A 27,671-nucleotide genomic window follows, 5' to 3' on the forward strand; every position below is an offset into this window, starting at 1 on the left:
AAACTGAGCCTGCAAATACAATTCTTGCTGCATTTTCAAACTCATCAGAATAGTCCTTAATACCTTGCTTACAAGAAGGCAATTCCAGTTGTAACTACCAAGTCCATGCCCATTCCCCCAAAACAAAAGTTCCAAAAGACCACATGGACAGATTCATCTCACCCCATTTACCATAGCAATTTTTATAGCAAACAACCTCAGGTTTGCTAAGATGAACTTCCAGACCAGGCACAGTTATGGAGGAAGGCATATTTATTGAAGCTTACATATCCAGGGCAAGCTCCATAATGGCTGAACAAGTCAGCTCCCTCTTAAAGGACCAAGCAGAGAGAGAAAAAACCAAAAGCCACAAAAACACAGCACACTTAAGGAATTCCAGGTGGAAGTAGGCACTTTGCATATCTTTAGATTGGGATTTCAAACCCACCACCACACCTTAAGCTCTGCTCAGTGACATCTCCTCCAATGAGGTGGCTACAGAATCCAAACTACAAACTAACAAAACACTGAATATATTGGGGGGCCATGTATTCAAACCACCACATTCATTATTACTGCAATTAGTTAAGATAAAGCCATACTGGAAAAGGGTTGCTTCTTGATCCAATATGAATGCTTCTTTGATAAGAAGAGGGAATCAAAGTGACACAAATCCTATTACCTAGAATACCGTAGCTTAAAGAGACAAGGAAGTATCATACCCTGAAATCTTCAGAGAGAATGAAACTCAGTCCACACCTTGAATTTCATTTCCAACTTGTAGCCTCTAGAACAGTGAAGGAATATATTTCTGTTTTTCTAAGCCACCTACTTTGTAGTACTTTTTTACAACAGCCCTAGAAAATAACTATATACTCTTGATTAGCGTACTTTGGAATTTTTTGCCTTACAGATTTCCAAAAATATAAATCAAGTTAACAGATGCCTTACAAATACAAGAGCCATAATATGGGAGCTCAACAGGTTACCATTATTCCTGTCTGAGCTCAAGGCATTTACTGACAGTGATTGAGGCACAGCATTTCTTGGAGCACAAAATGCTGCATTCTTGAAGAAAGAGTCAGTGGAACTTCAAACTCCCATAGAGGCCATAGTATTGCCAATTTAATTGACAGACATAGTGTACTCCAAATCATCCTACTTAAGTTAATCGGTAATTGGACTGCTAGCTTGGTCTCAGTTTTGCTAGGGACATTTATTAATATAAATTTATAGCCTTGGAAGTCATATACTTTATTTTTTTAACCTATTTGTTAATGTAATAATTTCCCTGGCTCATCCAACATGCAATGCACATGACTCCAAAGACTACAATTCGGTACAAATTTACACAAACTGAAAAACCACAATTCCAAGTTTCAAAACTTGCTCTTAAGATTATAGGACACTCAGATCGTTTTTTTCTTAGGAAGATGTCGCACTGACACTGATCATTAGTCTACCTCAGTACGACAAAAGAATTGCCATTAACCAATTTCAAGGGACTAAAGATAAACTTTGAAAGTACTATTAATTTCTTAGTGGCTAAAAAGGTCATTATAATTAAGTTTGTGTCTACATTTTGCTGAAGACCTCTGTATAGCCTCAGCACTAACAAAAAAATCTAACAGGCTCCAATCCCAGGACCTTACCAGGTTAGATGATACATCTGTTAAAGGAGCAACTTACTTTAGGGTAAGGCATTCAGAGCCCAAAATCAAATCTTTATTTTTAGAATTGTATAAATATGATCCAAATGTGTCCATCACTAGTTTTTCCAAAAGAAACATGCTAGAAATAAGCAAACTACATCTGTTCACTGATACATGGATGGACTCCCTAGATGTCTCACTGGGCTTAATTACAGACCACTCATAGTAATAGCTTTTTAGTAACAAGTGTAGCATGATGTTAAGCTATTTTAGCTTTTGCACATACATGTTGCATTTCTGATTGAAAATGGAGAAAAATTTGCAGCTTTACACGGTTAAGCTAGGTTGCATCCATCCTTTTAAATGGCATCAATATCAATGTCATCATCCTTGTTAGACGTCACAGTTTCAACCTTTGGTACACTGGCAGTCTTTGAATACACCACCTCAATATTGTCATCTTCATCTTCTTCCTCACCACCAGAAGATTCTTCCTCTGCTTCCTTCAGCCATTTTATAAATGGCTCTGCTTTGACATGAATCTCTTTGTCGAGTTCTTTTAAGACATATTTTTTAGAGGCCTTTTTCTGACCAGCTGATGATGTCCTCTTCCTCTAAAAGGTCCACTTCATAGATCTCCTTCAAGATGTGTGGAATCTTGGAGATGAGCTGAGCTTGATGCATTGCTACCACACACTCCAAATCATGAAGAAGGTACCGCTGAGCCTTTTTGTTGTTGTGACAAAATCTTAAGAAATGGTGCTTGTATTTCTTAATTTGCTCTCTAATCTTCTCATTAAAGAGAACTTCCGTCAGCACAAGAGGGCCCATGGCTTTTACATCTAGTCTTTCTGCTTCAGCAACAATTTCTTTGTCATATGAGTCAATGATGCCCTCTTCTTTCTTCTTCTTAACAAAATCAAACAGGATATTGACACGCACTTCCACAGTTCTTTCCAAATCATCACTGAGGGTCAGAACTTTTGCATGGTCACTAATCTCATCCAGTTTGTGTCTCTGGGCTTCCTCAGTTGTATCTTCTCCCCAATCATCATCTTCCTCTTCTTCCACAGCATGTGGAAGAGGACTGATTTCATTTGGTTGTGGTGGTGGTGGTGGTGTCTCACTGCTGGATACAGAGCCATTTTCCTTGTCTTTACCCTTTCTATTTTTCTTTTCTTTCTCTTTCTTTCCTATAGTGGAGGGGCAGGAGTGCTGGGCATTGGCACAGGCCGTCAGGCCTCCGCAGACTACTCCTCATATATTTTCTTATTCCAATTCCACTCTTGTCCTTCTATTTACTTTACTGACCATAACATTCATTAAAAAATAAATAAATAAACTCCTTGTTCTTCTGGTCAGATTCTTATTTTCCTTCCTAGGGAAGCACTCTTCCAACTCCCTCAAAGTCACAGTCATCACCAAAACTTAAATTGGTATGATGTTTACCAAGAATTTATGGTAGCATAAGGCCTAAATCTAAGGGAAGGTTATTTGTGCTGCATTGACATTGGAAAAATTGGGGGGAGGGTGGTGCATTGCAATGGTCTAATTGCAAGTTACTCTCCTTACTAGCTTCCAGACAACTCAAACTACAACCTCCATCAGATATGACAGGAACAGTGCTTATTTTTCCTTTAGTAGTACATTTCAGTTCCATGACAGATTGTAAAGTTACTTTTTTCAAATATATTGTCATCAATGTTCTGTATAATAAGTATTTATTTATATTCACATACCTTCTAAACATTTTTGCTTTTTTAACTATTTGAAAATATGGAGTAAAATAAGGTAGTGTGTGTGTGTGTGCATGCGTGCATGTGTGTGTGTGTGTGTGTGTGTGTGTGTGTGTGTGTGTGCTGTTGTTGTTGTTGGTGGTGGTGGTGGTAGTGCTAGAAACGGAACCCAGAGCCATACTCTTCTAATAACAAACATATACATTATGCCCAACTGCTAAAATCAAAATAAAACAAAACAAATCCATATCTTTACCTGTTTATTTTATTAAAACATTCTATACTTACAGACAATAAACCATGACATTTTACTCCCCCTCCCCATTTTCCGCTTCACAACTCCACTCTCCATCTTATCCCCTTCCTCTCTCCAATTGTCTCTCTTTTATTTTGATGTCATTTTCTCCTTTATGAGGGTGTTGTGAAGATATTGCTAGGCACTGCAAAGTCATGGATATTGAAGCCAATTTCTGTCTGTGCAGTTGTATTATAAGTAGTGGTACCCTTCCTTTGGCTCTTACATTCTTTCCACTACCTCTTGCACTATGGATACTGAGCCTTGGAGGGTGTGATAAAAATGTTTCAGTGTTGAGCACTCTTCTATCACTTCTTCTCAGCAATATGTTGCATTTTGGGTCATCCCAGTGGTTACTGCCATCTGAAAAGAGAAGCTCCTCTAACCAAAGGTGAGAGTAGCATTAATACATGAATATGCAAATTAACTGTAGTGTTTACAAGGCATTTTGGTGAGAATAACACATGCATTTAGCCAGACACGAACAGACTTTCTACCCCTAAGGCACATGACCATCTCAGCCATAGGCTTTTGATTAGGTTTTCAGTACCAGGCATGAGTTCCCTCCTACAGAGCAGGCCTCCAGGCCAATTAGAGAGCAGTTGGCTTCCCCCAGAGCAGACATGCCACTATTGTACCTATTTGGTCATTTGGCCTGTCTGACCCAACATGAGGCTTCCAGTGTCCACTGTTTTACCACCGATGACTTCTGTCTCCCATAGGGCTGCATGTTTTCAGATTACAGTTGGCTGGCCTACAGGGAGAAGGTTTTCAGCTCAGAACCACCTTGATTTTTCAGTGATCTTGCTTCCCATACACGTGAAGTCTTCTGCAATAGGGTCTTAACATCTGTTACTCCTGGGAAACCAAGGGCCTTGGTAAAAGCCTGTACTGTTTTGGAGGTGGCAGGGGGCTCCCTGGTTAACTTATCACTACCTTAGAGATACTTGCACAACCATGTTTATTGCTACTGTATTCACAATAGCTAGTAAATGGAACCAGCCTAGATGTCCCTCAACAGGTGAATGGATAATAAAGATGTGGTACATCTACAAAATGGAGTTCTATTCAGCAGTAAAGAAAAATTAAATTATGAAATTTGCTTGGAAATGGTTGGATCTGGAAAAGATTTCACCAAGTGAGGTAACTCAGTCCCAGAAAGCCAGACATCACATGTTTTCTCTCATATGCGGATCCTAGCTACAAATGTTTAGACTTTTGTGTGAGCTGGAACCAAAAAAATTCAGTAGGAGAGGCCAGTAAGCTGGGTAAAGGCTATAAGGGAGGGAGGAGAAGAAAGGACTTTAGGGGATAGTATTATATATGTGGAAGTAGAAGAAAAGATTACAGGGAGTGGAATGGCCTAATTGAGGCCAGGGGAAGAGATTGAGTAAGAGAAGGGTAGGGGGAGAGTCATTCAAAATTCAAGAGATTCTGAATAAGACACATGAAAGCCTACTTCTTTTGATAGCAGCATATCCAGAAGCCGTAGATTTCTACTAGAAAATTTTCAGTGGTAGGGATGTGATACCTACCAGTGGTATATATATATTTTTTCTTAAATCGTGTGTGTGTATGCGTGTGTAATGTGTGTGTGAGTGAGTGCACATGTAATGTGCCCTTATGGCACCCCATGTATTCCCTCATTGTGTCCCATGTACTTGCCTGAAGTGATGGTAGTGGATTGGAGGATGTGCTGCTCACCTGCCATGGGCAGTGGTGCCTAGAGCAGATTGTATCCAGCTCCATTGTTCTTCAGTTGTTCTTCAGACCATTCTTATTGGAGCTTGAGTCTCTTATTGATACCAGACCTTGCTATTTTTCACAAATCTGGCTGATTTCCCTCTTCTTTGATCCCCTCATAGGAATGGGGATACAGGCATACGTGGTGATACCCAGATATTTACATGGGATCTGAATATTCAAATCTGGTGACCCTCAATCCCTCATGCTTGCATATGAAGTATACTTAACTACTCAGCCATCTCTCTGGCCCTTACCTTGTACAATTTTAAGTTACCTGAGGAACTTTCTTTGCTGTGTGTTCTTCTTAGAGTCACTTGATAATGATTTGATACTTGACTCTATATTTAACTCTTAAATTATGTCATTTTAACATAATCTTGCCCCTATTATTCAAATCACTTGTTAGTGTTGTGGTTTTTCATGTGGAAGTTTTTCTTTTCTAGATGTTTTCCTTTACTTTTATTTTCAGCATCTGAACTGCTAATAGAAATGTTAAATTTTGGTTTTCTTCCTAATACATTAGTCTGATTTCTACACAATTTAAGTTTGTTTTTCCTATAGCAGTGAAGGTTGAACCTTGAGGATGCCAGACAAATATTCTACTATTGAGCTTTATACCTAGCCCTCTTTTCTTCTTTTACTTTGAGACATTAAATTGCAAAGGCAGGTCTTGAATTTATAATCCACATTCCTCTGCCTCCCAAGTAGCTGGAATTTCAGGCCCATGCCATCAGTGTCTTCTTTTAAAAACTTTTATTTGCATGTGTGTATGTACATGCATGCACATGCATTCATGCCAAGGTCTCTTGACATTACAAATGAATTCCTGTGAGTGGCTAGGGTGTTGAATCCCAGATCTGCAAGCTTGGCCAACAAGTTCCTTTAATCAGTGAGCCAAATATCCAGTCCTATATACCTTCTTCAGTGTTTTGGTCCAAAATTCTCTACCATAATTTATTTTTTTTATGATTTCTTCACATGTCACTACAGATCTACTGTATCATTTGTATCCAGGAATTCATTTGCAATTATATTATACATTTACCTTTCTCCCTCTCCTTTCTTCCCTTCATCTCACTATGTAGCTCTGGCTGATTTTACATTAATGCCCTTTCTGCCTCTCCCTCCTGAATATTTATGCAGCTCTTATGTTCATTTTACTCTTTCATCCTTTATCCTCTCTATATTTGTGTTTATATATTTTGCATGATTCTGTTACAATAACAGTACCTTTTGAGAGTACAGTATGCTATTAAACCTTGTTAGTTATTTTTTTTAATTGTTGCATTTTCAGGTTTATAATAACTTAAATCTTTTCATGAGTTCTTCCTTTCTGATGAAAAATCTCCATGTTGACATCTATATTCTTAAATATATTAAGCAAAATAATTTTCATGTTCAATTCTGATAGCTCCAACAACAGTGACAATCATGAATGTGTTTCTACTGCCTTCAGGCTATTTCTTGGTATATGTAGTAATTTTGTGTTGAAGGCAAGTACTGTGAAATAAAAATTAGAAAAGCTCTGTATCATGTTTTTTTTCCACAGAAAAGTTGCATTCTTTCTTCATAGGGAGATAACGTGGAGGCAGAACAACTTAATCAAATTAGGAAATGAACAGAGTTGAAATGCGACTGCTGTTTTTGTAAGGCTCAGGCTAATGCTATTTCATGTCTACTTCTGGAGAAGCAGCCTATAGGAGTTGCTAGTGAATCTGGAAGTGTTGACTATGGTCTTTTGCCATTGACAAATCTGGAACTATAATTCTACTCACTTCCATTCTCTAGAAATGCTGAAAACTCCATTCTGCCTTTAAGAGGTCTGCAGTTGTATACCTTAGCCTCTGATCTTGCATAGCTTAAGGATTCAAGCAATATAGAAAGTGAAAATTCTGGAGTGTCCAACTCACATTTCTATTCTGATACTTTTCTCTGGATTCTGAACCACTGATGTTCTTACTTACTTGCCATGTATTATTTTTCTCTCTTTGGCCTTGTGAATGTGTTGAAAATCTGTCTAGCTTCGTTGTACCTTAGCTATAGTCTTCTGTCCAAATTTTAGCTTCTTTGCTCATAACAAGATTTGAAAATTTACCTGAGGAAAAAGTGTCTCATAGAATGTATGAGGGCCCTTCTAATGTTTCTTTCTCTTCCCCAATCACCTTGGTAGCTTTGATACTTATTAAATAGATTACTTTGTATTGTGTACTGTTTTATAATTTTCCATAGCAAGAATATCAGTCTCTAATAACTACCCATTAAACTTGGAATAAATTCTCCACCTACTCTATTACTGATTGCAATTAATTGCACTCCTACTCACCCAGCTTTCCAAGTTGGAAACTGGAGTAATAACTCTGTCTGCTCTTGAATCCAATTAATTATAAAATATTTTTATATATTTTAAGACTATTGTAATGGGTGAGAGAAAGGGAAAAGGATAGATGAAGAAGAGATAGAGAGGGAAAAAGAAGAGAAAGAGAGAGAAGGGCGATTCTCACACCAGTGAGAGAGCAAGAGAAATCAAGACAGTGAGAGGGAGAAAGAGAGGAAAGAAAGAGAGAGAGAGGAAGAGAAGGAGGTAAGTATATACACCATAGAGCATAAAAGCCAAAAAGACAAAACTTTATGATCTTTGATTTTCTATATGCAATCTCTCCTAAGTATTTTATCTCAATTCCCCCTATTGCCTTATATTTGAGGATACTCATCAAGTTCACCACCTTCCTCAAACCAGTTAGCTCTACCTTCATACTGAGGAATTTGATTTTGCTCATAATAATGTGGTAATTCATACTCCCACGAAATGTTTGTGGTTCCTCCATTTCCTACAGAATTAGCTAAATCTCTGTACTATTTCATAGACTTTCACAATCTTCAAACAACCTACAGTTTCAGTAACCTGCTCCACCTATCTGTTATGCTAGAATCTGGGAAATTTATTTACTTTAAGTGCATGCCTTTGATGGGGAATACACCTGAGGATGACATGTTTCGTAGTGCACATCCTTCTACTAAAGATGCAAAACAGTGGTATTCTTTGGTATGAAATATTTGCTATATCCATCACATACGAAGTTAATATTGCATGTAAGGGTCACATGGGATTTTATATTCCCATATCATTGTTTATAAATCTATTTTATAACTATATTTTGCCATCATAATTTATTCCAGGACAGGCAGACATATTTTCTTGTCCATCCTCCCAAAAAGTAGCTTTGTACCTGATGCATAAAAGGAGCTCAATAGAATTATATTGAGTGAATTATACAAAAAATCAGCAAAATCTTTAAAAGTAGCAAAACTAAACATTATTAAGAATAAAATGAAACTGATATAAAAATTTTACTTTTGAATTTAATTTATAAAGCCTTTGTAGGAAATGCCATAATTTTGTTAAAACTGACTTAGATCATGTTCATATGTGTGAGGGTCAACATCTGTGGCAGGTAGTTGTTTGTTCACATCTCTGCATGTGTGGAGGCCAAAGGATAGCAAACAGTGTTTTCCTCAGTCACTCTTTACCTTACTTATTGAGATAAGTTCTTATTCACTGATCCCAGAACTCACCAGTTCAGTTAGTCTAGGTAGCCAGCTTGCTTTGGGGATCTACCTGTCATAGCATCCTGACCACTGTGGTTATAGACATTCACTGCCATGCTCAGCACTTATGAGGATATAAACTCAGGTTCTCATGTGGGTATAGCAAGTGCTTTATCTATGAAGCCATATCCCCAAACCTCTAGTTATTTCTCTTTTTGAAATAATTTTCCCACCTAATAATCACCCTCCTCAGGCCATAGGTACATCTTTACTCACTGCCTGTAATTCCATGGATGTTCCTTGCATCCATTCACTAGCTCAAGTGATATGTGATAGCAAGAAGATTTCATGATAGATAGCTGTGTGAATTCTCCTCACAGGTTGTTCCACATAAGCAGGGAGGCTGGAAGGCTAGGCATAGCCTCTTTCTGAGTCATGTGAGAATCTCCAACAGCTGTTCTGTAGCCTATAGCAGCAAGGAAGTATTCAAGAGTTTTTCTTCAGGAAACAATAATATGGTACAAAGATTCTTCCTTGGTATTTCACACTACTTATAAACCATCCTAATCCCCAATGAGAAAGGTTGCGTAAAAGATGGAGGAAGGATACCACATGTCTTCTTCATAAATCATTGAAATTTTTTTCTATGTACCTCTGAGGTGGGCCAGGAGGTATACGACCTGAACATGAAACTTCTCAAAACTTCTCAGCACTCGGTGTATATGGAAGACATAAACAGAAGGAGTACACAAGCTAGGTGTGGTGGCACATACTTTTAATCCCAGCATTCCTGAGGCAGAGGTAGAAGAGTTGCCATGAGTTTGAGGCCACCCAAGACTACATAGTGAATTACAGGTCAGCCTGGACTAGAACAAAATCCTACCTCAGTAAAACAAAAAGAAAAAAAAAGGAGTACACAAAAGTCATACTACACAAATGAGTTCAATGTATGAAGGGACTTTTGAAATCTCAGCAGAGTTTAAGGAACAGATGATAAAATAATCATTGTTCAAGGAAAGGGGAAAATTTAGGCCCAGCAGTGATCAATTTTTGATTGCTGATTTAGGAATCCCCAGTTAACAAACCTACACAAAATGAGTTCAGGGTGCTTACAGGAATGATCAGGGACTTTAAAAAAGTCTTCTGTGGTCGAATACCATGATATCTGCCTTGCTTTCAAGTCTGTATATAATCAGTCAGGAGGCCCTCTGCAAGCATAGAGAAGAATACAAATAGGCAGAACATTTGAGCCCAGTATCATCTAAACAGGATTCACAAATGTTGGATGAGTTAGCAAAGCAAATGTAAATTGTTGGGAGCTATGAACCAAACCTCGGCCATGTTATCAGAAACCGCCATATAGCAAGTTAAGTTTCTACTTCCTCCCTAATATTCAACTACCAAAAACAATGGGATTGTACACCTGGCTAAACACCCCCTCAGCCTTCCGGTAGCTGATGAAGAAACAAAGGCGTTGTGGTTTAACCAACAACTTTGTGATCTTTGCCCTAACCACGTCCCCTCCCCCTACAACTCCTTGCACTGACCACATCCCCTTCCCTCTACAACCCTATATAAACTTACGTGGAAAAAATAAAATCTCAAGGCCTTGACAAACACCTAGCATGGTCTACTTCTTGTGTCTGTTTGCCTTTTCCCATTCAGGTTAGCTTCTCCTTGAGTCCTTGTTCAACTCCCTGCTGGCCAGGGCAGTCAATAAGAATGAAGAAAGCAAATTACCTTGTGAATAATGTTCCTACAATAGTTACCTGTTGGACAGAATGAGTGATGATGATGTAGATGATGGGAACACATTTTTGAGATTCCATATTTGAATATAAATATGAACTACATGAAGCTAGTCTTGAAGGTAAACACCAGAGACAGCCTGAAAATATCAAGTCCACTTGTTACAGAACACAAAGGAAATATATTTATGAGGCATTTTCTCTGTTGTTAATGTTTTCAAGAAAAGTTGTCCTGAGACAAACCAATAGCATTATCAATGATATAACCACAGAAATCAATATCTTATACAATGTTTACTAACAACATAAACTGTACTTTGAAAAGAAGAGGTTTTAGTGTTTTAAATATAAATCATTTGTAAAAAAAAAAAAAAAAGGACTTCCGGAAAGATGGCGACTGCCTAGCTGTGCTGCAGATACTGGGGAAAGAAAGGCAAGAAATTAAGGGTTATCAGGGTCTTCTTGCCAGTGGGAGGGCACAGAGTGGGGAAAAACAGGGAAGCACGGATGCCCTCTCAGGTGGGTAGTCTACCCCCCCATACAGACACTGCACCCCGCACCCCATGACCCGCGCCCTACACCCTGTGCCCCATGCCCCATGCCATGTGGCTGTGCTCCGATCGCACGCCTGACAGACCATCGTGCGCCCACCAGCCCAATGTGCTGACAGGGGGACCTCTGCCTTTGTGCAATGATCCTGGGCATTGGCCAAACACACTGTGCTCGGTTCGCACACCTGTGGGGGCCACCTCTGCTGTGATTAGGTGGCTACCAGACCCCCTGCTGCTGTGCTCCGATCACTTGCCTGCTGGCCAGCCTCTGCTGTGTCCCGATCCTGTGCCCACATCAGCTGCCTCTGCACTACAATTGCACGTGCAGCAGGCCCAGTCCCACAGCAAGGGCCACACAAGACAACACTGAGTCACTAGCGACAGCTCAGGTGCAATCCCCTACCTGTCCATTGCCACCCATACCCCACTCCCCTGAGGCAGGAGAGTGCAGACTGTTTGCAGGTCCCAGTGCTAACAGCCAGAGTTTGGGCAGCTTCAGGGTTTGCTACCTCAGTCCCCTTTCAAACTCAAAGGCAGGCAGCTTTGGTGCATTACTGGGTGAGAATTCAGGCAAATTTGGTGCCCCTGCCAGGCAATAGATAGGCGGCTTTGGCAAGAGAGAGCAAAAACCCAGGATGTTTGCAACTGCCCCAGGCTGCCTTGAATTCTCATTGAGCTAGATCCCAGGCTGCTACAACCACCTACTTGCTCATACACTGACATGGGTAGACCACAGCGCAAAAGAACTAACATGAAAAATAAAATGCAAGATAATCCAGACAGATCACCCAGTCCAACAAGGATTACATCTAACCAAAACATAGAAGAGTGTTTAGGATCAGAACATCAAGTGGAAGCTATGAGAAATGCAACCCTGACCAACCTACTGCTAGAACTTGCAAGAAATCTACAAAGGACAGATAATCATCTAAGCTAGAGCAATAGGATAAGACACTGGAAGGAATTCAAAGAGAGCTAAGAAAGTTGGGGGAGAGTGAAAAAAAAAAGAGGACCTTAAAAATCAGCTGGCCACACTAAATGAAAACATAAGGAAATGCAAGGATGATTTCCAAGAATCATCAAGAAAATCAGAAAATGAGACAAAAAGGGAGCTGGACAAAGCGATGGAAGTGATACATAGGAAAGCAGTAGAAAATGAAAACTTAATTGAAGAAGTCCAAAACTCGCTAGAGGCTCTCAAGAATAGAGTCAGCGAAGTGGAAGATAGAAATTCTGATCTGGAAGACAGGATGGAATAAACAGTTAGAGAGTCCAAAAATTTCAGTAAGTTCAAAAGTTCCTGTGACCAGAACATGAGGGAATTGTGGGATACACTTAAACGTCCTAATATCAGAATCATTGGAATAAAAGAAGGAGACGAATTTCAGACCAAAGGCATGGAGAACTTATTTAACAAAATAATTGAAGAAAACTTCCCCCATCTCTTAAAAGAAAGGCCCATCAAGATTCAAGAAGCAAACAGAACTCCTAACTGACTAGACCAAAGGAGAAACTCCCCAAGACATATTATCATTAAGACTCTAAACATTGACACCAAAGAGAAAATCCTAAAAGCAGCTAGGGAAAAACAGCACATCACTTTCAATGGAAACCCCATCAGAATTACTTCAGACTTCTCAATGGAAATCCTGAAAGCTAGAAGGGCCTGGAATGAAACTCTTCAAACTCTAATAAACTATGGCTTTCAACCCAAACTACTCTACCCGGCAATAGTCTCCCTTATAATAGATGGTGAAAGGAAAACTTTCCATGACAAAACTCAGCTTTACAATTATATGAACACAAAACCAAACCTACAGAAAGTATTCCAGGAAATTCTCCACAGAAAAGAAACAAATAACCAAACAAAAATGCCTACAAGAAGCAGATCACAGCAACCAAACCCAGAGTAGACAGAAAAAATTTCAAATTCCATTGAAATGTCAACACATCTCTACCACCACAACATGGCAGGGATCAAATCAAATCTCACAGTCATCACCCTAAATATTAATGGCCTTAATTCATCCATCAAGAGACACAAGATAACAGGGTGGATCAAAAAATTAGACCCCTCAATCTGGTGCCTTCAAGAAACCCACCTTACCACTAAAGACAGAAACCTCCTCAGGGTGAAAGGGTAGAAAACAATATTCCAAGCAAATGGGAATAAGAAACAAGCAGGTGTAGCTATATTAATATCAGATAAAATTGACTTCAGACCAAAAACAATCAAAAAAGGCAAAGAAGGCTACTTCCTACTTATAAAGAGAACAATCCATCAAGAGGATATTACAATCAAAAAAGGCAAAGAAGGCTACTTCCTACTTATAAAGAGAACAATCCATCAAGAGGATATTAAAATCATAAATCTGTATGCACCAAACACAGGGGCACCACAGGTCATAAAACAAAACCTACTTGAGAATAAAACAGAAATAACCACCAACACCATCATAGCTGGGGACTAACACACCATTATCAGTAATAGACAGATCATCCAAACAGAAGCTCAACAGGGAAGTAAGAGAGCACAACAAAACCATAGAGCACTTAGAACTAACAGACATCTACAGAACTTTCCATACCAATTCCACAGACTACACATTCTTCTCAGCAGACCATGGAAAATTCTCTGAAATAGACCATATACTGGGTCACAAAGACTGCCTCCACATATTTAGGAAAATCGACATAATTCCCTACATCATATCAGATCATAATGCTATATTCCTAGAAATCAACAACAAGAAACCCAATGGCAACTGGAAACTGAATAGCACACTCTTAAACAATAAATAGATAGTGGATGAAATAAAAAATGAAATTGCAAAATTCCTGGAATTGAATGACAATGAGAACACATCATACAAAAACTTATGGGACACAATGAAGGCAATCCTCAGGGGAAAATTCATAGTACTCAATGCCTTCATCAAAAAGACAGAAAGAGGGCTGGAGAGATGGCTTAGTGGTCAAGTGCTTGCCTGTGAAGCCTAAGGACCCCGGTACGAGGCTCGGTTCCCCAGGTCACACGTTAGCCAGATGCACAAGGGGGCGCACGTGTCTGGAGTTCGTTTGCAGTGGGTGGAAGCCCTGGTGCGCCCATTCTCTCTCTCTCCCTCTATCTGTCTTTCTCTCTATGTCTGTCGCTCTCAAATAAATAAATTTAAAAAAAAAATGAAAAAAAAAAGATAGAAAATCCCAAATCAATAGCCTAACCATCCACCTAAAGGCATTGGAAAAACAAGAAAAATCCAACCCAAAGAGCCCCAGAAGGAAGGAAATAATTAAAATCAGAGCAGAAATTAATGAATTGGAAACCAAGGAAAAAATTAACACAATTGACAAAAGAAAGAGCTGTTTCTTTGAAAAAATAAACAAGATTAACAAATCCCTGGCCAATTTGATCAAGCAAATACAGGAGAGGCTTCAAATTAACAAGATTCAAAATGAAAAAGGAGAGATCACAACAGACATATGTGAAATTGGGAGAATCATCAGGACTTATTTCAAAAACCTCTACTCCACAAAACTGGAAAATGTGGAGGAGAAGGATAAATTCCGGGATGCAAAGCATCTATCAAAGCTAAACTCAGAGCAGATTATTCACCTCAATGAACCCATCACACTCATGGAGATTGAAAAAGTAATAAAAAACCTCCCCCAAAAGAAGACTGCAGTACAAGATGGCTTCTCAGCTGAATTCTATCAAACCCTCATGGAAGAAATCAAACCAATCTTACATTAACTTTGCCACACAATAGAAGAACAGGGAATGCTACCCAACTCCTTTTATGAAGCTAGTATCATCCTAATTCCAAAACCAGACAGAGATACCACAAGAATAGTAAACTACTGGCCTATTTCCCTAATGATCCTAGATGCAAAGATCCTGAACAAAATCCTCCAAACTGAATTCAACAACACATCAAAAGCATCATCCACCTTGACCAAGTGGGATTCTTCCCAGGACAACAAGGGTGGTTCAACATATGGAAATCTGTCAATGTAATACACCAAATAAAGTAGGTTAAACATAAAAGGCACATGATCATTTCAACAGATGCAGAAAAGGCCTTTGACAAGATACAATATCACTTCATGATGAAAACATTGGAGAGAGTTGGCATAGTTGGTACATATTTTAACATAATAAAGGCAATATACAAAGCTCCAAAGGCGCAAATAATACTTAATGGAGAGAGACTGGAGGAATTCTGATTAAGATCAGAAACAAGACAGGGTTGTCCTCTCTCCCCTCAGCTTTTCCTACGGGGCAAACCGAGCTGCTGCTGCTGCCTCTGCTGCTACCGTAGCTGCCACCACCGGAGCCACCACCGCTGCTGAAGCTGCCGCTGCCGTGTCCACCACCGCTGCTCCCCCCGAAGCCGCTGCTGCGGGATCTGCCGCTGCTGCCGCTCCTGGGTCCGCTGCTGCTGGGGCCGCTGGTACCGGTGCTGGAGCCGAAGAAGTTGCTGCCGAACTCTGCTCCTGCTTGGGTCCTGCTGTCAGCCCAAGTTGGCGTGGCCGGGTCCCGGGCTGCTGCTGTGTTTGCTGGAGCTGGGTTCAGGCGGTGGGGGAGGGGAGGGAGCCGCGGCTGCTCTGGTTGTCTCGCTGCTCCACGTGTTCTTCTATTTCGCGGTCTTCTCCTCCGCTGCTCGCTGCCACTCTCCCCTCACGTTTCCCGAGTTGCGGAGAGCGCCGTGTGAGGGGAAAATCCCGCACCTGGCTTTTCCTGCGGCTTGAGCCGAGAGTCTGGCGGCTTTTTGCTGCGCCGCGGCTGCGGGGGTTCTCCCCTCAGCTTTTCAATATAGCACTGGAAGTCCTAGCTCAAACAATAAGACAGGACAAGGAAATAAAAGTGTGCAATTTGGAAAGGAAGAAGTTAAGTTAGCTCTATTCACTGATGACATGATTGTATATGTGAGAGACCCGAGAGACTCCATCCCAAAACTCATGAAGGTGATTAACTCCTATAGCAAAGTAGCAGGATACAAAATCAATGCACAAAAATCAGTAACATTTCTATATGCAAATGACAAAGATAGAGAGAAAGAAATAAGAGACATAGTCCCAGTTTAAATAGCAGCAGCAACAACAAAAAATACCTTGGAATAATGTTAACCAAGGAAGTGAAAGATCTATACAACAAAACATAAAAACACTCAAAAAGAAATTGAAGAGGACTTGAGAAAATAGAATAACCTCTCATGCTCCTGGATAGGCAGAATTAACATTGTGAAGATGACAATCCTACCAAGGGCAATATATAGATTCAATGCAATTCCAATTAAAATCCCTACAGTGTTCTTCACAGAGATAGAAAAATGATCTCAAATTTCATATGGAAAGGCAGAAAGCCTCGCATATCCAAACATATCCTCAGCAAAAGAAATACCTCTGGTGGCATCACCATACCTGATCTAAAGCTATAATACAAAGCCATAGTAATAAAAACAGCATTGTACTGGAATAAAAACAGCGGTATAGACCAATGGAATAGACTTGAGTACCCAGACTTTGGGTCAAGGAACTATAGTTACTTGATATTCAACAGAGGCCTGAAAAATATAGGCTGGAAAAAAGACAGCATCTTCAATAAATGGTGCTGAAACAACTGGATAACCACATGCAGGAAACTGAAACTTGATCCACACATTTCACCATGCACTACACTCAAATCCAAATGGATCAAAGGCCTCAATATAAGACCAGAAATTCAAATACTACTGGAAGAAAATTAAGGAAGTACTTTCCATGATATAGGAATGGAAAAAGACTTCCTGAACATAACCCCAGTAGCTCCCGATCTTAAACAGTCACTCAACCAATAGGATCACATGAAACTGAAGAGTTTCTTAAAAGACAAGCATACAATAAGCAAAGACACTAGATTACCCACAGAATGGGAGAAAATATTTGCGGGTTATCCAACTGATAGAAGCCTAATCTCTAGAATATACAAAGAACTCAAAAATCTAAACAGTAAGAAGTCAAACACCCCATTCACAAAATGGGGCAAAGAGATGAACAGGAAGTTCACAGAGGAAGAAATACAAATGGCAAACACCCACTTAAGAAAATGTTCATCATCCCTAATCATCAGAGAAATGCAAATTAAAACAACTATGAAATGCCACTTTACCCCAATAAGGATAGTAAACATCAAAAAATCAAATGAAAATAAATGCTGGCGAGCATGTGGAGAAGTAGGAACACTCATCCTCTGTTGGTGGGAATGTAGGATGGTACAACCACTTTGGAAAGCAATATGGAGACTCCTGAAAAAGCTGACTATAGAGATACCAACAGACCCAGTTATTCCTTTACTGGGCATCTACCCTAAAACCTTCAAACCACAGGCCAGAGAGATTTGCTCAACCATGTTTGTAGTGGCTCAATTCATAATAGCTAAGAACTGGAATCAACCCAGATGTCCATCACTAGAAGAATGGATAACTAAGATGTGGTATATCTACACAATGGAATTCTCACTCATCTACAGGATCTAACCTTAATGTACCCAAGATACCTTACATACCCAGCAAGCATCTCATGGACTAGACACTAGGAGGGATGGGGAGTGAGGGGAGGGCATCGAAGTGGTGGGAAACATTAAGCTATGCCCAAACGGCAATGGTACCATAAAATTCTACTTCCTAAAAGGCAGACCAAATGGCTGAACCTTCACCAGGTCCTTACAGGCCTGAACCACAAGACACTGGAGAGGATAGAATCAAGTCTAACCTAAATCCTCTACATCTTCCCTCCCCTCCTCTCCCTCTCCCTCTCCCTCTCTATCTCTCTTGCCTCTCTAACTCCTATATATTAGTTACCTTTTTTCCTCATTTTCTTAGTGGGCCCTGACCTGTAACTCCCAGTACCAGCATGGGGCTATCACCCACAATGAGCTTTTGATCAGAGAAACCTAAAAGGTTTTGTAAAAGAATGACAGATTTCTGTCAGAGTACTTCATGACCCACCAAAGGTTAGTGGTAAGACCCTATTGCTGAAGACACCATATGCAGCTGACAGAAAGAATAGAACTGTATGGCTAGAAGCTAGGAGAGAGTCAGTCCCCAGACAGTCAGCATTTCTAGTGCCAAAAGGTACTACATGGGCAACTGGGGGAAATCACCATTATCTGTCCAAGCAACTTAGCAGCAAATAACCTGTTGTGATGCCCACACAAGTGCAATAGTGGAACACAGCCATGGTGGGGAACCAACTTGCTCTTGATTCGGCTAACTGATCCCCTCAGCGGTACAAGACCCATAGCTGGAGCTGGGAAACAAGTCAGAACCATATCCAAACATAAGCCCACTCTCCAATATCAAGCTATCATCAATCATGGGCTACAAGAAGGCCTACACCTATTAAACCCTCTATAAAAAAAAGTAAGGGCTATCTCATTTGTCCTGGTGCTATCTTACTCTCCTTTGGAGAATCTGCTTCTTTTTTTCAGATAGATGCAGATCCTAAGGAGAGAGCCACCCCATCATACCTTAAAAGGGCCCTGGCTGAAACTAAGAAAAATTGGCGAAACAAGCAAGGGTGCTGTTTTCCTGATGAACCAAATACCAGCACAAGGGGGAAGGAGACCAACACAGAGAAAAATCAATGCCTACCAAATCAGAGAGCCAGAGCCTCAGAGGCCCCCAACACCTCATCACTGAAGCATACCAAAAATTAACCCAACATTGCTCAGGGAAATTTTGTGGAATAGAGGGCAGAAAGAATGTCAGAGCCACATGTTGGGTCATAATATGCAGAGACATTTATAGTACCAATAACTGTGGGCCAACTCCACAATGCACAACCCATATACCTCAACAAGGAGTGGCCAATGGGGAGGGGGTAGGTCACGGATGAGCCTAATTATGGTACCAAACTCCCTGTACTTGCAGAAAAAAAAAAACAACAAAAACAAATAAATAAATAAAATAAAATATGATAACTGAGAGAATGTGGTATTTGGCCAAGTAAACTGTCACATAGTTATTTATGAGACAGGTTAGTGGTACAAATTAATCTTATATCACATCTCTCTATAAGGTTTTCATATGAATGAGGCCCCTCCACTTAGTTCTTTTATTATTTACTTATTTATTTTGAATATTATCTTGTTGTCCATATCCTCTTAATATAAGCTGAAAAATTAAAAAAAAAATAAATTATAAGTAACTATGCTTGCTAATACCAAAAATATATTTTACAATATTATTTGTCACACACTGGAATCTCTATTTTTAACTCTCCTGTAAGTATAGTAGATTATATTAAAGCAAATAAATAGGCAATATTATTAAGCAACTTAGTTATTTGACACATAAAGCTTTTGTAAATTACATGGATGACAATTACAGACAAAATAAAATTATGCCTGTATTATGGCATGTGTTATAAGTTAAGGTAACAAACTGATCTTTTAACCTAACTTCTGTTACTTTGTTTTACCCTTTCAAATGAATTTATGTGACTGAAAGATGGAACTTCTAAAATGATGATAAAAACAATATTATATTGGATATGAAATAAGGAAAGTGTAATATGTGAGGGGAGGAAGGGGCCTAAATGAATGAAGGATGAAGGTACAAATGAGTAATGAGAGCATAAGAAAGGCATTTTATCTTCCATATGTGGGTCTAGATTTACAACTATATAAATTCAAATGCACACACACCATATATATATATGCATATATGCATATATATACACATATGCATGATATATATATATATATATATATATATAATGAAAACATAATATAAGGAAGACTATATGAGGAGAAAAATGGGGAACAGCAGGAGGGAGGAAGAGGATGAGGGAAGGTAGTTAAGGGATAAATATGACTAAAGTATAATGATATATATGTATGAAAATGTCATAATGAAGCACATTATTTTGTATGCAGACTAAACTCTCTACTTTTATTTACAAACTGAAAAAAAGAATTCATAAATGAATTTTTTTTTAAATACTGAGAGTTTCCTGAAAACATTATGCATCAGGCACTGTGCAAAGTGTTTTACATACATTTACTCATTGAATTACCTAATATAACTCCTGTGAAGCATGGACTGCTATTATCTTTAATTCAACAATGGAGGCATATGAAGCAAATGCTACATATGGAAATGAAGCAACTCACACAGGGTCAGCTTTAGCAAAGCAAAGAAGTAAATTTAATTATCAAACAGTATTTCTCCTGGGACAGTACAATATGGTACAAATTTCCCAGTAGGCACGAAAGAATTATCCATACTAGAGATTCTAGTTAGAAAAGGGTGCAGATAACCTGTTTTACCCTGTTGTACTACAGTGGGCTTTTTTTTTTTTTTTGACTAATAATCTCAGTTACTTGAGACCAAAATATCCTTAAAGAATACCTTTTATTTGTCTTTGAACCCACGGGTCTAAGAATACACTTAACAGTTTCTGATTTAATCCCACTGAGGAAACCAATAACTAAATGTAATGCTCATAGGAAAATCATTCCCAAGGCCACCTGAATTGTAACTATTTTTATGAGGACAACTCAATTCTAGGGCAATAAACAGTGTTTTGAAAAGTATGTTGCACAATATAATTCTGGTATTATAATAATAGCTTTCAGACCTATGGACTCTCTGTAGCTGATTTCTCATGGCAGGTTTCTATGAAATTGAAAGCAAAAAGAAAAGCAACTGTGAAAGCTTTTCATATTTGGGACTAAGATAGATGAAATGTAAAAGTGTAGTAGTAACACACCAAACCAAAGCAACAAGCAGACATGTTCACCCATTCAATTATGCAAGAAACATTTGCTGATGGCCATTGTGTGTCTGAGTCGATTCTAGGTACTAAGAACACAATGTGACTTAAAAGGGTAAGGATCCTATCACAGTACTTATATGTAGGTGAAGGCAAACAATGTGCAAACATATCTAAATTGCTCTTATAATGCCATACATGTGCTACAAGGAACTTGAAATTTACTAATATGATAGAGGTTAACAACAAGTACACAAAATTTCAGAGGAATGATACATGACATTTGCATTGAGGATTGAATGTACCCTGCAGACATTCTGAAATAGGAAAGAGTTTATGTTGTTCAAATAGCTGAAAGGCCAGGGAGGTTCTAAGCCAATGAATGAGTGTGAAAGATGCAATCTAAGGCCAGAAAGAAGGGCAGGTACCATGACTTATAAAATAAGTACTGAATATTGGATTTGAATGGCAGCAAATATCTGCTGGTGTATGTTTTTATGTGCGTGGTATGTGTACAAGTTTATATGTGTGTAGTTATACATGTATATGCCAGTGCCTACACGTGTGTTCATGTACATGCAGAGGCCAGGGGTAGATAATAAGTGCCCACCTCAATCATTCACCAGCTTTCCACCTTAGATATGTTTTTTCATTCATGTTCTTTCACTAAAACTGAACCTCATGGATTCACATAGAGTAGCTAGCCAGTAAGCCCAAGGGATGCCTTGTGCCTGCCTCACTAGTGCTGAGGTTACATGCACATGCCATTATGGCAGGCATTTGTGTGGAAACTGTGGTTCTGAGCTCAGTTCCTCATGCTTGCATGACACGCACTTTATCCACTGAGCTATGTTTCAAGCCCTCCATCAGTGCATGTTAATGAGCAAAAATTTCAAGTTTATTGTGAGACAGAAGTTAAATTTTAATACCTCCTTAAAACAAATCCAATCTTATTACATATTTTAAGTAAAAACATATATTCTTCAGAAAGAGATATACATACTTTAATTCTATGGAATCTCCAGAAAAAGCATTAAATATATTTTACTGGTATGCACCAAGTATCATAGGAATATTTGCAGCAAACTTATTCAAATAAAATAAGATCTTCCATAAACCTTCACCTAAGCCTTTAACAAAGCACTCTAAAAATCTGATTGATACTAATTTGCCTACCTTAATGACATTAGCATTTTTCTTTTTGAATTATTACTATTTTCCTAAGTCACCAGAAACATTTGATTGCTTTATTTCCTATTCTACTTAAAAGAAAAGGTATGGACCACACTGAATGTGCAATTGAAGGAAAAAAAAGAGAAACAAATGATTTTCAACTTAAAAGTCTAAATGTAAGCACAGGATAAAATTATAGAAAAATGTGGTCTTACTTCCAACCCTATCTATTTAAAGATTGATTTTTCCAAGACTACTCCCCACATCTTGGCATAGGCAGTTTTCATTACATTTACTCTACTCTCCACTTTGCTATCTTCATTTCACTTATCATCCACTTTTACTAGCTTATTATCAGCCCTGCCTTGATCCTGTAATATAAATTGCATTAAAGTTATGGACATTATGAACTGCTCTTAGTTTGTAGTATAATACCTGGCTGTATGTGGTAACGTATTAAATAGTTAATACACAATTATATTGGCAAATATTTATTAATCATCCAATTATATCATGGATAAAGTTAAAATAATACACAAAGGAGTAAAACACACTCTCCATACCCCTACTAATAATATCTAAATCGAAATATATATTGAGCAGTGGATATAAAATACTTGAGAACATTTTCAGCACCTAAACAAGGAAATTATCATCTTACAACTAGGAAAAAGGGAAGTGAAGGAATAGTTATAGCTCTGAACCCAAGAGGCCCTCATCTTACTACATGATGCATTTTTTTTTGTTTTTTTGTATTCCAATTTTATTGATTATAAAACCATCTATTCAATACATTACATACTGTAATTTTAAAGTACATTTTCATTTAGTCACTTAAAAAAGTAACCCAGTATTAAAAGAAATAAACCAATGTTCTAATTACTAACATTTGATAGAGCTAGGTACATGACTATCAACATTACCCCAAAGGTCTTAGCACATTAACCACTTAACTCCTGAAAATGCTTAATTTTATGATGAAAGACCCAAATTTTTTTTTAATACTCCTGTCAGATTGGCCACCATCATGAAAACAAATGATCATAAATGTTGGCGGGGATGTGGAAAAAAAGGAACCCTTCTGCACTGCTGGTGGGAATGCAATCTGGTCCAGCCATTGTGGAAAACAGTGTGGAAGTTCCTAAAACAGCTAGAGATTGATCTACCATATGACCCAGCTATAGCACTCCTAGGCATATATCCAAAGGACTCATCTCATTTCCTTAGAAGTACATGCTCAACCATGTTTATTGCTGCTCAATTTATAATAGCTGGGAAATGGAACCAGCCTAGATGTCCCTCAACTGATGAGTGGATAATGAAAATGTGGCACATTTATACAATGGAGTTCTACTCAGCGGTAAAGAAAAATGAAGTTATGAAATTTGCAGAAAAATGGATGGACCTGGAAAGGATTATACTAAGTCAGGTAACCCAGGCCCAGAAAGCCAAGCGCCACATGTTCTCTCTCATATGTGGATCCTAGCTACAGATGACTGGGCTTCTGTGTGAGAATGAAAATACTTAGTAGCAGAGGCCAGTAAGTTGAAAAGGAGACATAAAGGGTGGAGAAAGGAAGGGAGGAGGATACTTAATAGGTTGATACTGTATATATGTAATTACAATGATTGTAATGGGGAGGTAATATGATGGAGAATGGAATTTCAAATGGGAAAGTGTGGGGGTGGGGAGGGAGGGAATTACCATGGGATATATTTTATAATCATGGAAAATGTTAATAAAAATTAAAAAAAATGAAAAAAAAAGAAATAAAACATTTTTAAAAAGGAAAAAATATTATTTATTTATTTGAGAGCGACAGACACAGAGAGAAAGACAGATAGAGGGAGAGAGAGAGAATGGGCGCACCAGGGCTTCCAGCCTCTGCAAACGAACTCCAGACGCGTGCGCCCCCTTGTGCATCTGGCTAACGTGGGACCTGGGGAACCGAGCCTCGAACCGGGGTCCTTAGGCTTCAGAGGCAAGCGCTCAACCGCTAAGCCATCTCTCCAGCCCGAAAGGCCCAAATTTAAATGTGCAATTAGAATATAATTAGCACAACCATACAATTATTTGAAATTCTTATATATGTGCTCTGGTCATTGGACCAATACTGCACTAACACTTAACAAAAATAAAGTAACTCTTTGCTAAATATGACAGGGCCAAGATTTGGGGATTCTAACTAGTTCAGCCCAACAGAAAACTTATGCTCCAGCCTTTTCGGTCACACATCTCCCCCCACACCACCGCAAAAGCAAAACAAGAGTTGACAAGCTAGCTAATAATCATATCAAAGACAAACATTGTGTTAAAAGTGTCATAGCCCCATTCATGTCCTTAGAAATGAAACTGATTTTAAAACATTAAACTGGCAATACAAATAATATACATAATTTTATTTCAATTAAAAAAATTTCAACATCCTAAAATCCTGAAACTTACTACTCATATGAATTCCTATCAACTTTTCTATTCTATAATACACAAGAAATTAAAGAAACCATTAAATATTTAGGAACATTCAACATCAAAAGCTTAAAAAAATCTAACTGTAAGTAGCTTGTCAAAAAGCTACAACTTGCATTCTTACAAAAAGTATTTTCTCTACAAAGAATCTCATCAGCTATACAAAACTCTGCAGTTTTTATACTGAAGCTAACATTGACCTGCCTTGAATTTCACATTCTTAGCAAAACAGTTGCCTGAGCACACACACACTCCACACACATTATAGGACAGCCATTTATTCTTCATCTTCATCCTCTTCCTCCTCCTCCTCTTCCTCATCTTCCGGTTCATTCTTCTTCTTCGAGCCAGTTGGCTGACCAGGGCCCTTCTTTCCTGCCTCACTCTTGCCCTTGGCACGGTATGCCACAATATCCTTTTCATACTTCTCCTTTAGCTTAGCTGCTTTCTGCTCATAGGGTTGCTTATCTTTGGCTGACTGTTCAGACCACATCTCACCCAACTTTTTTACAGTATCCCCAATGGACAGGCCTGGATGTTCACTTTTGATCTTTGGGCGATGTTCAGAGCAAAACAGGAAGAAAGCAGATGGTGGTCTTTTGGGAGCATTGGGATCCTTTTTCTCTCCTTTCTTATCCCCTTTGGGAGAAACGTAGTTTTTCATCTCCCTGTCATAGCGAGTTTATTGCTTTTGGCCATATCCTCAAACTTAGACTTCTCCTTCGCTGACATGGTCTTCCATCTCTCGGAGCACTTCTTGGAGAACTCAGCGAAGTTGACCTAGGAGTCGGGGTGCTTCTTCTTGTGCTGCACCTGGCAGGTCTGCATGAAGAAGGCATATGAGGACATCTTGCCCCGTGGCTTGTTGGGGTCTCTTTTGCCCACGGCAGCACAAAGGCATATACCAGGCGTGAGCTTCGTTCCCTCAGAGCCCAAATCGAGCAACTTCCTCCTTCAAGCTCCAGCGTGAACTCCAGGATGCATAATTTTTGTTTGAAATAGGGTCTATCTCAAAGTGGAAAGGTCTCTGTGCATTCTATGCACCAGTGCCAAGTGTTGGTTTATAAAGGGAGACAGGTGCTAAATAGGTATGTAGTAGGTGCATCTATAGATACATACCTGTACAAATATTTTATCATTATCTTGGTTACTGTTTCTCAGGGTCAAGCTCTTCATCCCTGTATCACAATTAATGTGGTGTGAGGACAGATGAAGGACAAGCAAGCAAATATTTACTGAAAGTAAAAAGGAAAGCTCTCTGTAACAGAGAGGGGTTCTGGAAAAAAAAAAAAAAACTGAGTGATAAGTGTAGCACTCAAGACCAGGTCTTTTATGCACTAAAGGTGCTTCTGTCCTTGGCTCATATGGAAGTTAGGCATTAAGTTGTGATTAACTATATTGGTTATTTAAAAATGTATACAGAGGGGCTGGAGAGATGGCTTAGCGGTTAAGCGCTTGCCTGTGAAGCCTAAGGACCCTGGTTCGAGGCTCAGTTCCCCAGGTCCCACGTTAGCCAGATGCACAAGGGGGCGCACGCATCTGCAGTTCGTTTGCAGAGGCTGGAAGCCCTGGCGCGCCCATTCTCTCTCTCCCTCTGTCTTTCTCTCTGTGTCTGTCGCTCTCAAATAAATAAATAAATAAAAAATTTAAAAAAATGTATACAGAGGACTTTCATAAGTTAGTGGGTCAAATGAAAAGAGTGTGTACCCATAAAGAGCATCTGCTAATAGGTAAAAGGACATTTTATTCAGGAAGTAAAGAGAATAGAAGGTTTTCTCTGATTCCCATCTTGATGTGTCAGATTTAGGTTAAGATTTTCATTGCCTTCTAATATCATCAGGGCAAGTGGACATTCTTTGGTCTTGTATCCCTAAGTAGCTACCTACAAATGATGGCTGTCTTGCTCCTAACTTCTATCAGTACATTATTAAAATATTTTTATTAATTATCTTGTACATTTTTTTCTGCCAAGGGTTTGGATAAAGAGGATATATATATATATATATATATATATATATATATATATATATATTTAGGTATTAGATTCCTTTATTTCATCCTTAAAAAATTATTTATTTATGGGGGCATGCCAGGTCCTCTTGCTGCTGCACATGGACACCAGGTGCTATGTCACTGTTTGTACTTGGCTTCCATGAGTGCCTTAGGAATTGAACTACGGCCATCAGGCTTTTCAAGCAAGTGCCTTTAACCAGTGAACAACCTTCCCAGCCCTTTTTGTCTTTTCTTTATCTCTTTTTCTTCCTTTCCTCCCTTCTTTCATTCCCTTCTCCTTTCTTTCTTTTTTATTAAAATTTATTTAACTAAATAAGTAATATAAGAGAGAAAGAAATAAAAAAAATAATAAGAAAGAGGCAGACATAGAGCATAGGTGCACCAGGGCTTCCTGTCCCTGCATATGAACTACAGATGCATGTGCCACATAGTTTATCTGGCTTTACGTGGGTACTGGGAATCAAACTTGGGTCCTTAGGCTTTGCAGGCAAGCAAGCACCTTAACTGCTGAACCATCTTTCCATTCTTTTTGTAGGATTTGGAATTGAACCTAGGGAAGCCCACACTCAGTAGGCAAATGCTCTACCATTGAGCTATGTTCTCCAGATCCCTTTTTACTTTCTTTAATTTTGAGATAGGGTCTTGCTAAGTTGCCCAGATTGACCTTGAACTCATTCTGTAGTCCAGGCGGACTTTGAATTTATCAGCCTTCCAAGTAGTTGGGATTACAGGCCTGTGCTGTTGTGCCTGGTTAGAATTCTTTCTTAAACAAACTAGCTATGTCATTGTGTAAAAATCTCTGGTGTTCAGTGTCTGAGGTCTTACAGTATGTCTCCATATGTATCCTCATCATTGGCAGTTTTACGAGACATCCGGAGACAGCACTTCCTGTGACACTTTCCACTTCCACTTTTGGTTTTCTATGGGAGTCGCCGCAAGGGATCCCTCACTTGTGAGCAGCTCTCCCATGAGTTCTCCACTCTTTTCTGAAACCCAATTGTGCCCAG

At 39.0% G+C, this 27,671-nt stretch overlaps 2 pseudogenes; both read right to left on the reverse strand.

Annotated features, from left to right (window-relative positions):
• Window positions 1–1,971: 1,971 nt before the first annotated feature.
• LOC101612501 lies at window positions 1,972–5,373 on the reverse strand (annotated as a pseudogene).
• A 19,363-nt stretch (window positions 5,374–24,736) lies between these two features.
• On the reverse strand, window positions 24,737–27,536 carry LOC101612211 (annotated as a pseudogene).
• Window positions 27,537–27,671: the final 135 nt, after the last annotated feature.

Source organism: Jaculus jaculus, chromosome X (assembly GCF_020740685.1).
Source record: "Jaculus jaculus isolate mJacJac1 chromosome X, mJacJac1.mat.Y.cur, whole genome shotgun sequence".
In the NCBI taxonomy this organism is placed as follows: domain Eukaryota; kingdom Metazoa; phylum Chordata; class Mammalia; order Rodentia; family Dipodidae; genus Jaculus; species Jaculus jaculus.